The sequence below is a fragment of the Cydia fagiglandana genome, chromosome 8, assembly GCF_963556715.1.
Source record: "Cydia fagiglandana chromosome 8, ilCydFagi1.1, whole genome shotgun sequence".
Classification (NCBI taxonomy): Eukaryota; Metazoa; Arthropoda; class Insecta; order Lepidoptera; family Tortricidae; genus Cydia; species Cydia fagiglandana.
In genome coordinates, this window is record NC_085939.1 from 1,517,986 (window position 1) to 1,532,253 (window position 14,268).

General features: G+C 36.3%; 2 protein-coding genes across 2 annotated transcripts in view; both read right to left on the minus strand.

Moving 5' to 3' along the window:
* The window catches only part of LOC134666433 (apoptosis inhibitor 5), a 352,764-nt gene that overhangs the window by 189,680 nt on the left and 148,816 nt on the right, over positions 1 to 14,268 (minus strand). The gene's annotated exons all lie outside the window — the stretch shown is intronic.
* The window catches only part of LOC134666448 (LIM domain only protein 3), a 78,608-nt gene that overhangs the window by 12,384 nt on the left and 51,956 nt on the right, over positions 1 to 14,268 (minus strand). The gene's annotated exons all lie outside the window — the stretch shown is intronic.

Here is a 14,268-nt window from a genome sequence, read left to right on the forward strand (position 1 = left end):
GAATCGTGCTTGTCAAAATATTATGAGCCAGATATTAAGGGAGCTACTCTACTAGTAGCCATCGAAGTTACACTACTCATTTTTAGGTTTCATTTCCAGCAACAGTATCATGGTCGCATTTTTATCACCTGTCATTCCGTGTGTCACTTTCTCACTTACATATTTGTTAGAACGTGACAGGCATGGTGACAAATGATAAAGAGCCGAACATATTAGCCCTACAGATCTGCTTGATGATACCAAATTATTGTATTGTCCTGGGCCCTTACCATAAGATTAACATGGCCTTATTCTCGCTCATAATAATGTATAAGTATTAGAGAGGTGCACTGCGATTAAATTGACGCAGTCGTTAATTTTTACTCACGCGGTAAACTCATGGTGAAGGTACTATACTAATCAATTAAAAAGTGTACTAGGGTGGCAGATACTTTTAGTGCGATGCTGTATCCTCTACTAACATTGATGCTGATTGTACTACGGTACAATGTAAATGAAACTTATACGCAATTACTTTTTGAGGCAGGCAGCACTAAAAATACAGGTGTAACCTGGTTATAACCTATAGATAACCAACGCTGTAAAACCTTGCAAATTGTCAAATCGTTTAAAATGATAACGCTAAGCTCAGAACCATGAAATTAATCGCTATTCATACCTACAAAAAAATAGCACAACTACTGAAGCGGTTAATTGAGAACGTACAATAATTGCATTTTCACAACGAAATACACAATGGTCTAATGAACTATGCTAACCTTACTTCATGGTATAACTATAGCCTGTACAGTCAACATAGTAGTAGTACATACAACAAATTAGCGTATCAGGCTATCTAAGTAATATTCTCTAAAAGCTTATCAGCTTATCACAAAAAATTTGTCTCTTATGTCAGTTATGTCTCTAAACTTATGTCAAATGATCAGGCTGTGGCGGATACTTTTGCACGTGACCTGTAGAAATATATATACATATTAATACATATATCTACATATTTGGAAGAGTATTCCGCTTGAAAGTCGTAAGGTTCAAAACGACCTGTTCAGTGTCTACAGTATTATAGTTGAAACTACGTTATTTAATCAGTATGACATTAAAATTGGGTAACAAAAATATTTGTTTACCCTTAAAAGCGTGTCGGCGTAATGAGAAAGTGCGCTATTAACATTTTCAATTAAATCCAGCGTCCAGCTCCGCACGTAGGCGTTCAATTGCTTGAAAGAATGCCTGATGGATTTCGTTCCGACCTCTCCACCTAATGTTGCTTGTCGTTTTTATTTTGTCAAATTATTTTCGGCCAAACGAAATCGGGTATTAGGCGCACTGCCCGAAACAATGCTACCATTGTGCGGCCGTGACGAATGGCCCAGTCTTTCCTTTTTGTATGTTTTGGAGAGTGCGACCGATCGGCCCATAAATAATACAGGATACGGATATTGGCCGGAAACATGCACCCTGGCCCAATTCGTGTCAATGACTGTTTACACAGGAAACTATTCTAATTGCATTGGAGCTTGGAGCAAAGATTTGAGTTCTCGTTAGTCGTTATACGAAGTAATTTCCAGAATTAAGAAGAGTAATTCGACGTTTGCGACCAGTAATAAATATGAGATTAGCGCGATATTGTGTATTTCCAAATATAAGTAATTTCCAAAGTAAAATTACTAGAAGACAAGCTCATAGCTGGCAGCTAGGGCCACTATAACTTGCAATAATATAACTTTAAGTGTACCCACCTTTTTACATATTATTAGAGTGAAATTACTGAGACAATAGGTGACATGTGTGATAATGTTAACTTACGATGACATCAAACGTGAATATCAAATACCTATTTTAACTGTTTACTCGTACTGTAATAACTCTAAACTTCATTGACAAACGGTCTAATATCGTCTGAATCACAGAACAGAGTTGGTTTGCAATCGACCCCGATCGAATCGAAATCTCTTGTCGAAGGCAACAGGGCGGTACGGCACGTCCGTGACATTTTTTTCAAGTTGACAGCTCGTGAGGCCAGCCTTCGTGAATAATTACGACTCGGTGACAGCGACAGGCCACGCCACTCGGCAAACAGCCCGTAGCGAATGCAACTCTCAGATTAGACATAGCAAAAGCAAAAAAGATCATGCCTTCCATTAGCATGGACTCTAAACGTCAATACGCAGAGTGGAACTATAAAAAAATGGACGTCAGTCATTAGCGTGACTTCGTTAATCGCGGGGCGATCACGAAAATTCGACGGAGTGCAATCACGTAAATGGCGAATGAAAATGGGTTCGTGCTGTATCGAAACGAGACAGCAGATGTAAATAATTTCATTTTGGGACCCCTTATTCGTATCAGTTGTATGACAATTATAAAATTTATAAAGGTTTCATGTTTTGCAATAGCACAAAGCAATAAGATCGAGTAATACTGGTCAAAATATTACGTTTACAAGTATTCGTTAGGTCAATTGAGTAGTTTACTTCAGCCATATACAGGATAAAGAAGTCGAAAGACGAATCCAAAACGCGTGGAGGAACTATTCCGCTGGAGGCCTTTGCCCAGCAGTGGAGCAGTGGGGTGGTGGCTTTAAAATAGTTTCATTAACCCCCGATTAATGTATAATTTTACAACTGGGCACTGTACAAAAACTGCTAACTAACACAATGACACGACCCACGCTAAAAGTCGCTATCATAAAATTTTGTTGTATATTCAAAATAATCTAAAAATAGTGTACAAAGCCTAACCTAGCTCACTGCACACGCTGCACACGCTGCAGCGACGTAGAGCACACCTAAATTGAAGGATGCGCCTGGGCCGCTGGGACCCGCTCGCGGCCCCGTTAATCATTAACGCGGACGCGGCCGGAGACCAATTATACTCTGCACGCTCCAAATTAGAACTATTTTCACCCATTATCCAACTTCATAATCAATTACACGTTAAAATTTCAGTGGTGTTTCTCTGTTTGGGTAATCGGAGTTTGCGGTCCCACGGCGAGCTATTACGGGCAGCACGGACCATAAAGGTTTTTGTTGAGCTGCTGCTAAATTTTAATGAACATTCCGAATGCAGTTCAGGTAAAGTGTAATAATGTCTATTAAGGACCGTGCATTACCGAAAAATCTCTCTCGGGATGAAAGTGCAGGAAATATTTCGTGTCCAGACCGTGTGTAATTCTGGTGCTACTATTTTGAAGTTGTGCTATGATATGTTAAATATAGATTTATGTATGTTTAATAACTGACATAACTATGTTTACTGAGCCAGCAAATTATTAAAATCGTTTTTTAGAAAATTATTTTTATCTAAAAAATAGAATACCTACATGTATAAGTGAGATGTTATATATTTGTTGGCTTAAATGGGATTTTCATTCGTAAATTAAATTGAACTAAAAACTTCTACACAAAGCATGCAACATTATATGTAATTAGCTGACAAATATGTAGGTAGGTAAACTTGTAGGTACACGATAGTATACCGGGTGTGGCCTGTAATATGAGCAAAAAATTAAACTGTAGGCTGTACTCCTCTTACTGACCAACATTTGTACAGCGACTTTTAAAAATAACTTGTGGTTTCATTTTTAATACACTTTAAAGTTTATTCTAAGACGCAATGTATTGCGAATTTTGTTATGTTTAAGCAGTGACAAGCAACGTCAATCACAATGATATGGCGTGGCAATGGCGTCCATTGAAGATAATATTTATTTTGTATGAAAAATAGGGAGTCTAAATACTTCATAATTTTTAAAAGTTGTTGAACTAAAGTGTCACCGTTTGATGAGTACAATCTATGTTTTATTTATTTGCTCGTATTACAGGCCACACCCGGTATAATAGTTATATTACCTACATATGCCACTTGACCACTTGAATCAATACGCTGCGCCGTTGAAGTAGTCCAACCGTGCATATCTATTAAATAAGTTCAAAAATATTTTTTTAGTTTTTGAACATACATCATAGGTATTCAATTGAATAGGTATTCAAAAGTGAGTATGAATCTCGTATATTTATAAATCTACCTTTAACGTAGTTTAGTCATGTAAGCCTGACTTGTAATTTATATTATCAATAAAATATGAGTATGAGTATGAGTATAAGAATAACGCAGGTAGGTACATTTTTCGTCGCCTAACATGAATGAAGCGTAAAAGAAGGCTTGGATCCATGTCAACAAACAAAAACGAATCAAATGTTCCACGCAGACAGAACACTAATAGGTTTGAGTGCACTCTGCTAATCATAATTCATCTGCGAGATTAAAGAATAAGCGGGGGAGATCTCCTGTCCCGCTCCCCCCCGGGCCCCCGCCTGTGTGGGAGAGCAACAATATGATTGCCACACCTGCGGAAACGTAGGCTAAAGTAACGAGACGAGGACTCAATTATTCAGCACACTATCGCAGAGCATGCGGCTCTGCTTTGTGTTTCATACGCGTTTTCAAGATGGTTGGGTAGCAGGTATCCTTTTGCACTTAGTTTCTTTCACACGCCTCTGTAGATTTATATTTTATAGATTCTAGAAAATCATAATGTTGAGGGAAACCTTAATCAAGGTGGAAAAATGTATACTTACATTCCATAAAAGACGTTTGTGAGATATTATTTGTCAGAAAATTTAAAACCGGCAAGTGCGAGTCGGACTCGCGCACGAAGGGTTCCGTACCATAATGCAAAAAAAAAAAACAAAAAAAAGCAAAAAAAAACGGTCACCCATCCAAGTAATGACCACTCCCGACGTTGCTTAACTTTGGTCAAAAATCACGTTTGTTGTATGGGAGCCCCATTTAAATCTTTATTTTATTCTGTTTTTACTATTTGTTGTTATAGCGGCAACAGAAATACATCATCTGTGAAAATTTCAACTGTCTAGCTATCACGGTTCGTGAGATACAGCCTGGTGACAGACGGACGGACGGACGGACGGACGGACAGCGAAGTCTTAGTAATAGGGTCCCGTTTTACCCTTTGGGTACGGAACCCTAAAAATTATTACGTTCATCCCTGGTGTCCCCTAATGTTACGAAGGTTAAGCTACTCGTAGTTAAAAGACATTGCACGTGTGCATGCATGTATTTTGACTCTAGGAAATAACGAGGCAATCGACAGTCGCCTAAAGCTTCAAACATTTTTGTTTTGCTACCGTTCACATCAAATCAGTATTTTTACATATTGGTGGTATTTTTTTACTAAACCTTCAATTAAAATTAAACTGTTAATATAAGCTATTTTGATAATTCCGTTGCACCAATCCGCTCTCCTTAATCTATTTTACAGATATTTCATTAAAAATCTATACATATTCATACGTAGTTAATTAAAAAATGGTTATCTCTCTATTTCATACGCGACCAAAAGAAGAAAAAAACCGGGCAAGTGCGAGTCGGACTCGCGCACGAAGGGTTCCGTACCATAAAGCAAAAAAGGCAAAAAAATTACGGTCACCCATCCAAGTATTGACCCCGCCCGACGTTGCTTAACTTCGGTCAAAAATCACGTTTGTTGTATGGGATGGGAGCCCCACTTAAATCTTTATTTTATTCTGTTTTTAGTATTTGCTGTTATAGCGGCAACAGAAATACATCATCTGTGAAAATTTCAACTGTCTAGCTATCACGGTTCGTGAGATACAGCCTGGTGACAGACGGACGGACGGACAGACGGACGGACAGCAGAGTCTTAGTAATAGGGTCCCGTTTTACCCTTTGGGTACGGAACCCTAAAAAGAAGAAAAAGAAAAAGAAAAAAGAAAAGAGAAAGAAAAAAGAAGAAGAAGAAGGGAAGAAGAAGACGACCAAAGGGCGTTTAAATCGACACGAGTTGCGAATTACCTATTCGCACATGTATCGTACATTTTACAGAACATATGGCCCTTTAAATTTTCGACATAAATAGTGTGCGTAATGTGCTAATTATCGCACTAGTATATTAATAAATTTAGGTATGGAGTTTGATTAAACTTTACATGTGAGTTATTGCTACGACAATTAACATAGTTATGCTTATTGGATATAGTACTTATCATTCAACACTTTCTACAGCGATATGATTGTTAATGTGTAAGCTATTCCTAAATCTTACGGCATACCTTGTATTGTAAAACTTTAATGTCTTTATTTTTATAGTGATTAGTCTGATTATGAAATTCGGAACTTTAATTGCTGCGTTAAACATTAATTAGTATAAAAATTTCTCGTATTGGAACGTTTACCTTCTTTATAGTCCCATTTTTACTCATTAAGATATAATCGTTAATTAAGCAGTTATATTCTCATTTATCATACGAAAGTGTAGCAATTAATGCAGTTAACACTACGTATATAGGAAAATAAAAAATCTTTATGACTTTTATTGTTTTTTTAGTGTTTCGGCTATGGTGTATAAATTGGAGTGTAAGAATGTATGTAGGTATGATGCCTCATAAAATTAAATAAGTAGCTACAACCATAAAAAGTAACGTAGGCAAATTCATCATTAAAAATAGCGGGATTTTTAGTGCCTCGTAATTATACTCTTACCTATAGTTCGTTTTTTTAGCATTAGAAAGAACTTGCAAGAAGGTAAGCGATCTTGACATGTCTTTTAATTGAAAAACGCTTTATAAAAATCAGTAACTATTACTTTTGAAAGCAGAAGAATATAAATGATCGTATTACATTCATAATTGTTACATATTTGCCGAAACTTATTTTTAAAATGTGTTTTTCAATTAAAAGACACATCAAAATTGTTTACCTTATTTCTAGTGCTAAAAAAACGAACTATAATACATATTATAAATAGCTATGTACCTTAACACCCAAACCACCTAAGTTTTATGACAGAGTTCTACAGCTATTTGCACTTTAATAATCGAAATTACTTTCGTATTTTTTTGCGATTTTGGCATATAAATCTACAGGCAACCTGATGTTAGGCGATAATTCTCTGAGTTCCATAAACTTGGAACAGTTTCCATCATCTTAAAAATCCGAGATACTTCTTTATTAACCCATAGGCTAAAAAACATATAAATACATAATATACATACATATACTTATAAGATAATATTTTAGCATCTTATACGGATCGTAAATTATATATTATAAAATCGAAGTGGAGCAACCTTCCGCGCGGTTGTCGGCGGCAGTTATTTAGCAGATTGCTTTCCTTGAAGTTGTTCTTTAATCTGGCGATGGCCGGCGCTTACTTTCGCACCCTCCGCATCTCCATATCCGGCCATGTGCACACACTAACACGAACACGAGACATTCTTGCAACTGTGGTACTGACAGAGGTGTTTGAGTAACCGATAATTTAAAATATTTTTTTTTATATTTTGCTATTTTTATGAGTTTATAGTGAAGGTAAATATTATATTTTTCGCTCCCTATGTAAGACTATATGAGCTCTGCTTAAGGACGTATTTGATCACATGACTATAGGTACCTTATTTATGTAAGACTATACGAGTATGAGCTCTGCTTAAGGACGTATTTGATCACATGATTATACCTTATTTATAGAGACGTGATCGAGACGAACTAAATAGTACAAGAAATCTAAGAAAGCACGTAATTGGTCAGCGATAAGAGTAACCAAAACGCGGTCAAACTAGGTTTACATGCCAACCACTGTCGTTAGTCAATCGTATAAAACTGTAACGGCGTGTGTGTGTGTGTGTGTGTGTGTGTGTTCACTGTTATTTATTGTTTGTCTTTCTCGTCAATAGACACTAATATTCATTTGACCTACAACTTTTCGAGTAAAATGTCTCATAAAATACTACATATTCTAAATTCTAAATACTACAAGTATTCAGACATCCATGTGTCATGGTATGAAGAATCGCGACAATAACTATTCATATTTGACACCGCGTCATTAACCGCGACCGCGACCGGCACCGCGACAAACGCAATTATCGTCGTAGCGGCATTAAAGCCAACGCTTTTGTGTAACATATAATTAAAGAAAATTGATCAAAGCCACACAGTAACGCTAATTCAAACTAAAATGTCACTAGCATTATCACTCGTTCGCCGAATGAAAACCGCGGGCTCGACGTGAAATTTCGTTAATACCGACCCATATTGGATTACTGGCGGCACCCGCCCGCCGCAATAATATAACGCAATTCAAACATTAATAGGCTCAAACACAATCACGGATGGCCGCATAATCGAGTTAGCTGCTATTCGGTTAAACCCCTATCGCGTAATCTGCCCCATTGTCTGACAGTCGTGGCGGTGATCATGAGGGCCGATTATTGTGGCAGTTTCGTGTTTATTGTTTTCAGGTGTCTGTCGGCCGCCTGAAGACGCACAATGCGAATCTTATCTACAAACGCCTTCCATCTCGTGAAATTACGCCCTGAACGGTTATTGCATGCCCGGACACACTACGGAACAATCGAGATTCAAGTTTATAACCAAGTTTCAAACAATCGGACAGAAGTAGCTTCTAATATAGATATAAAATAACAAAAGGGGAATAAACAAACTCATGCGGCCAGATACTCAGGTGGATACGTCGGGAAAGTTAAAGTTTCATTTCAGTTAGATGCAAGTGAAGGAACAAATACCTAAGTAGATAGACGCAGTGTCAAAACTGCCAAAAACAAAACTATAAAGTCTGTTCCATAACGGGTGGATATCACTTTATCTATTTGCGATGTCGAACTCAATTTAGCTCGGAGTAAATTTGCTGCACGTACTTCGAAAGAGAATCTTCGTTAACTTCATTCTAAAATACATCTCGTATTATCCATATCACTTGTTTTGAAGATTCATTTTTGATTTCATGTTTGTGAATGTATGCAAAATATTTGTTATTTTATTAAGATATTTATATACCGGGTGTGGCCTGTAACACGAGCAAATAATTAAAACATTGATTGTACTCTTCAAACGGTGACACTTTTGTTCAAAAACTTTTAAAAATTATGAAGTAATTAGACTCCCTATTTTTCATACAAAATAAATATTATCTTCAATGGACGCCATCGGCACGCCATATCATTGTGATTGACGTTGCTTGTCACGCCTTAAACATAACAAAATTCGCAATACATTGCGGCTTAGAATAAACTTTAAAGTGTATTAAAAATCAAACCACAAGTTATTTTTAAAAGTCGCCTACAGTTAAATTTTTTGCTCATATTACAGGCCACACCCGGTATATGTATATGTATTTTATAAAATGGTTTTTGTTTTATTTTTTCCCAATAAAGTGGGGACATTCCTTTGAGTTTAATGTATCAGCTTTATTAATTAAACCAACATAGTAAATACATCCATCGTAACATAAGCCATATAAACTATTTAATTAACTATGAAAGTAAGTAATTACTTAAACGCACATCGACGCCTTAATTAAGAATTGTAATCTAATTGTTTTGACCAACTTAAGTACAATATCAATTTAACATGTAATTCTATTAACGTAATGGATACATCCTCGTTTGACTTTTATCTAATTCTCACGGTGAAAATATAACCACCAGTACCTTGAGTCAAGTGAATCAGATACAATAATAGAGACTCAAAGGTTACAAACATAGAGCGCTAGCATGATGATATTTTTAACAATAATATTTACTTAAATCTTCATTTATTTATTAAAACATTACTGCACAAAAAAAAACAATGGCGGAATTTTGGATGTAGAAGATCCTCGGACACTGGATCGAAATATGTCGAGCGTTTATTCGACTTAAAATACGTGAGTAACCCGTTTAAAATAATATTAATATATTCGAGTCAGACGGGAATTTTAATGCTTAATAAATTATTATGTAAGTTTGCTGTACACATGTACAGTCAAGGAATTTAAATTCCGACCCATTTCGTACTTTGTCACAGTGACAATCAATATGAAAGCCGCTAGAGACCTCATACGGTTGTCACTGTGACAAAGTACGAAATGGGTCGGAATTTAAATTCCTTGACTGTACATGTGTAAGAAAAGCCAAGATTCTGATTATAATCCCGCTATAGATCTATGTATCGGTAAAATCGGGTGTGTTTTATGATTACTAAAAAGATATGCGAGTGTAAGAAGGATAACGATGTAACATTACGGCAGATTCTGCTGACGTTTTATGTGTCTATTAAAACAAACGTCTCGTATTAATTATGAGACAGTCTCATTCCTGATCGTAAAGTATTCATGGCAGTTGTAAAATGATCCGAATCGTTGTCGTGATAATTTATGAAGCGTGTTCATGGATCAATTTATGACGATATCTACATTATTATAACAATCACTAGCCTTTTATGATACAGTGAAGTTATTTCATGCCACGGAAATAGGTATATAGGTAATAGCAAATTATTAATGATGTACTTATAAAAAAACCGACAATATAACATTCAACTCTCAAATAAAAACATATTTAAACCGAGTTTATCGCGAATTTGTTCTTGTACCTTTTTTCAGACGCTTCGATAAGTGGTCGTGGTAACGGAAAACGAACGACGGAAATAAAGGTACCTATCAAAATAAATTTGCGACAGATCCGATTTAAATATGAATGTTTTAATAACCGACAATATGTCGAGTACCTAGTAGGAAAGTATGTACTTTTGCTGGAAAACCATAAGATTACCAAGAACAAAATACATACATATAAAAAACTGTATAAACATCAAAAAATCCAGAAATGACACAACAAAGTCATTTTTTCACCAGAATCAATTTGCAAGATGAGAACAAGACTTAATTAGAAAACGGCTCACGGCAAACCGAGTTAGTCTGTATTACGTGAAGTGAGTTATAAAATACCGCGTACAACTTCATACATTACCAGCCGATAACCAGACGAGACTTCCGAGATACAAACCAGTCCCTTTTAGTGAAATTGAAAACTTTTTCTGTTACTCATAGCGCCACCGTCCTTTTAAATCAATTGACTTTTATAATTAACTTACGCGGCTACTGGAGTGCTCCTAGCGTTGTTCGGTTAATATACAACCGAAATCATTTAAAGTTTATTTTATAAATTACTTAGGTGATTAGGTGTAATGTTATCTTACAAAAAGCAAGCTATTAATGAGAAATAAACTAAAAATAAATTTGTTCTTACATATACCTTCTTGAGCAGTCGAAACTTCAATCAGAGTGAGGCATATGTGATTCTATTGTCATTGAGCATCTAATACTTAATAAATGTAACACATATTGATATTTGGCATAAAAATTTACGATTTTATAAAAGAACCCTAACAATAACTTAGATTACCTACTTACTTACTTGGTTGGCGCGGTGACGCAAAATGAGTCTTGGCTTCCAACACTAGATTACCTAGGTACCTTTAAAAGTTAAGTATGACCAAAAAGCAACGTACAATAATTACACCTGCCCTCGAACAGGCCCTTTACTTACACAAAATTACAGTGAATTCCATTAAACAATATTAGTAGAGTGCTACTAGGGCGTTCCCGCAATCGTGTGTCAATTCTGATATTATGCAGTCCCTCTATTCCCTCTAACTACTCTTTACTTTCGTTTACTCCTATTTCATTCAATGTCATCACTGAAATAGCAACCACACTGCTTTGAAGATAAAGTCCACATTCCAACGCTACATTAGTGACATATAAGGTTAAGAAAATAAATACTCTTAATGCAATGAGGTCCCGCCGCCTACAGGGCGCGGCACTTACCCAATTCTTATAAAACATTTATTAGATTAGACAAAAGCTATCGAATCTATGATTTATTTATACCCTTAAATTGGATTGCTATCCTTTTATAAGATAGCGTAATAACCGAGGATAATATAAATGAGATAGGACATCTAATTTCACTGATATCTTATTAAAATTTCAAATAATTCTAGAAATAATACCTACAACAAAAATAGGATTCTATTTCACACAATGTTGCCTAAAGTTAGTCGGCCGAGCTCACTCCGTACGATAGTTCAGAAATAGCCTAATCAAATGTTACCCATTAGTGAAATATTTGTGGCGAGTCATTCAATTATACATTCATTAATTTGTGACCCATGGAGTGGCGTCCATTACATTTAATTATCATTTATTAAATTAGTCGGCCTCTTTGCTAATTACTCGGGCGACGGTGGCCACTCTTCGAGAGTGACTGCTGGGACTAATGACTTCACCCTCGGCTTTAATGCTGAATCTTAGCCTATCATGTAGGTATAATATAAAGTAAACAGCGAAGTTTATTTGTGTATGTATGGTTTTGCATCTCATCGCATAATACATAATTGATTGTCATAATGTAATGTTACGCATAAATATCTTTTCGCATATTTTTTCTCCAGCTGAAACAGAAAGTATTTTCGAAAATATTTTGCATAGGTTGTGTAGAATAGGGTAGGTTAGGTTAGGTTTGTGTTATAATTTTTCAGAAATATTAATATTTCCAGCACAATAACAATTATGCGAAATGAGTTTTATGCGTAATATTACATTAGGACAATAAATTATTATGCGACCCAATATGGACCCGTTTTTCTTCGTCGACCATGAACGTCGACATGTATTTAACAAAATTTTAAATACATCGTAAATCGATATTCCTTTCATTTATTATGAATGAAATTTATTGTTTTAACTGCGCCATCGAGGCACAAAGACGTTATAATAAAAATAAAACCATTAACAAAGCTATGTTTACATCAAAGAGTAGTATAGTAAGTATATTAGGTTAACATGACGATCTTGTAGTAAAATCTTAATGAATGAACGCAGCATTCTCTATCAAACATCCTGTCTGGCACGATAACACCTTTGCCTCGAGAGCGGGTAAAAAATGTAACGAGAGATTCCCAAGCCAATTGATTAAAAAGTTATTAGGCGTCAATTTGAATAACGCGCTATGACAACAACCGCATGTCAAATTGAGATAAATTATAAAAAGCTTGTTTAGCTTTGTCATTCAGTGTTCAGTTAATTCAGTTAGCTTCTAATTTTATTTTATTTTAATAAATTTTAAGTGTTAATTATTATCATAAAACCAACAAAGTTTAAAATATAACAGATAAAAAAAATCAAAGCAACAACAGTTCCATGTTTATATTATCTATATCCAAAATGAGAACGCTCGAAGAATCATAGTTTATTTTCGAGATTGCCAACGTGCGCTGGTCGAAAAAAGTGTACCTAATATTATTTTTCAATTCTCATACAAAGGTGGTCGGTGTGCGGCAGCAAATTGGTTGTATTGTCAATTTGGGCAGTGCGTGCCGGGGCGCAGATGAAATGTTTATTTTCAATTTCCGCCATTTTCCCGCCGCGTCGGCCGCAGGATTAGGATGCGAAACAACCACACTATCGCCTGATAGTTTTTGAAGTTCTGAACGTGTTGAGCAGTGAGTTTCTCAATGCGCCATTCGTTTATTACGTAAGACTATTTAGGGGGGGTCGAACATGTCTTATTTTTACTTATACGGGGGGGGGGGGTTATCATTTTCAAATTTGTATGATTACACACACATCCATGCTATCAAACACGGTGAAGAGAGCTTAGACGGTCTCCAGTACCGCTGTAGGTTCATTTTTCCTTTAGTCTTACGTAAATACGTAATACAAGGGGAGGGGAGGAGGTCAGCCTGATGCTTATTTTTTCTTACATAGGGGCGGGAGGGGGTAAACTGGCAAAAATCTTCTTAGATAATAAATTAATGGCATCATATTCTCACAAAAACCTGGATCAAACGCACGTTTACCCTATTTATTCATAAATCCTGCCAATGGATCCCAGCTTCAGGCCTCCGAGCGATGCGAATTGGCGTAGGCACTTAATTGCGTGTAATCGGTAACTGACGAGCGTGGTGCACGTTTTCAATTTAAATCCGCGACCTCTTCTGGTAGACTCGGGCATTACGAATTTCGAACGGTCCTTTACAGAATTCAAATCCGGAACGGGCGTGTTCGATCATGCTCAATAAATCCGGCTTGAATAATTAAGAAAAAAAATTGATGGAACTAGCCAGTGACGTAGGTACCTACAGTTCAGTCGTGCGAGATAATTATAGGTATCGGCAGGAGAGTTGAGGTGAATCGTTATGGCTCCTCTCCACGATGGGCCAGCGCCGGCCACTCCAAGGGACGCAGCCATGTGGTAGAATGAGATGGCAATATCACTTGCTCCCTCTAATGCATAAATGCGTCCCTTGGAGTGGCCGGCGTTGGCCCATCGTGTAGAGGAGCCATTACACATACAGCTTTAAAAGTACTAATGATAATAAAATAAATAAATTAAAAAATTAAAAACACGACTGCTGCATTTTAAAGCGAACTGAAAAGCTAAAAAT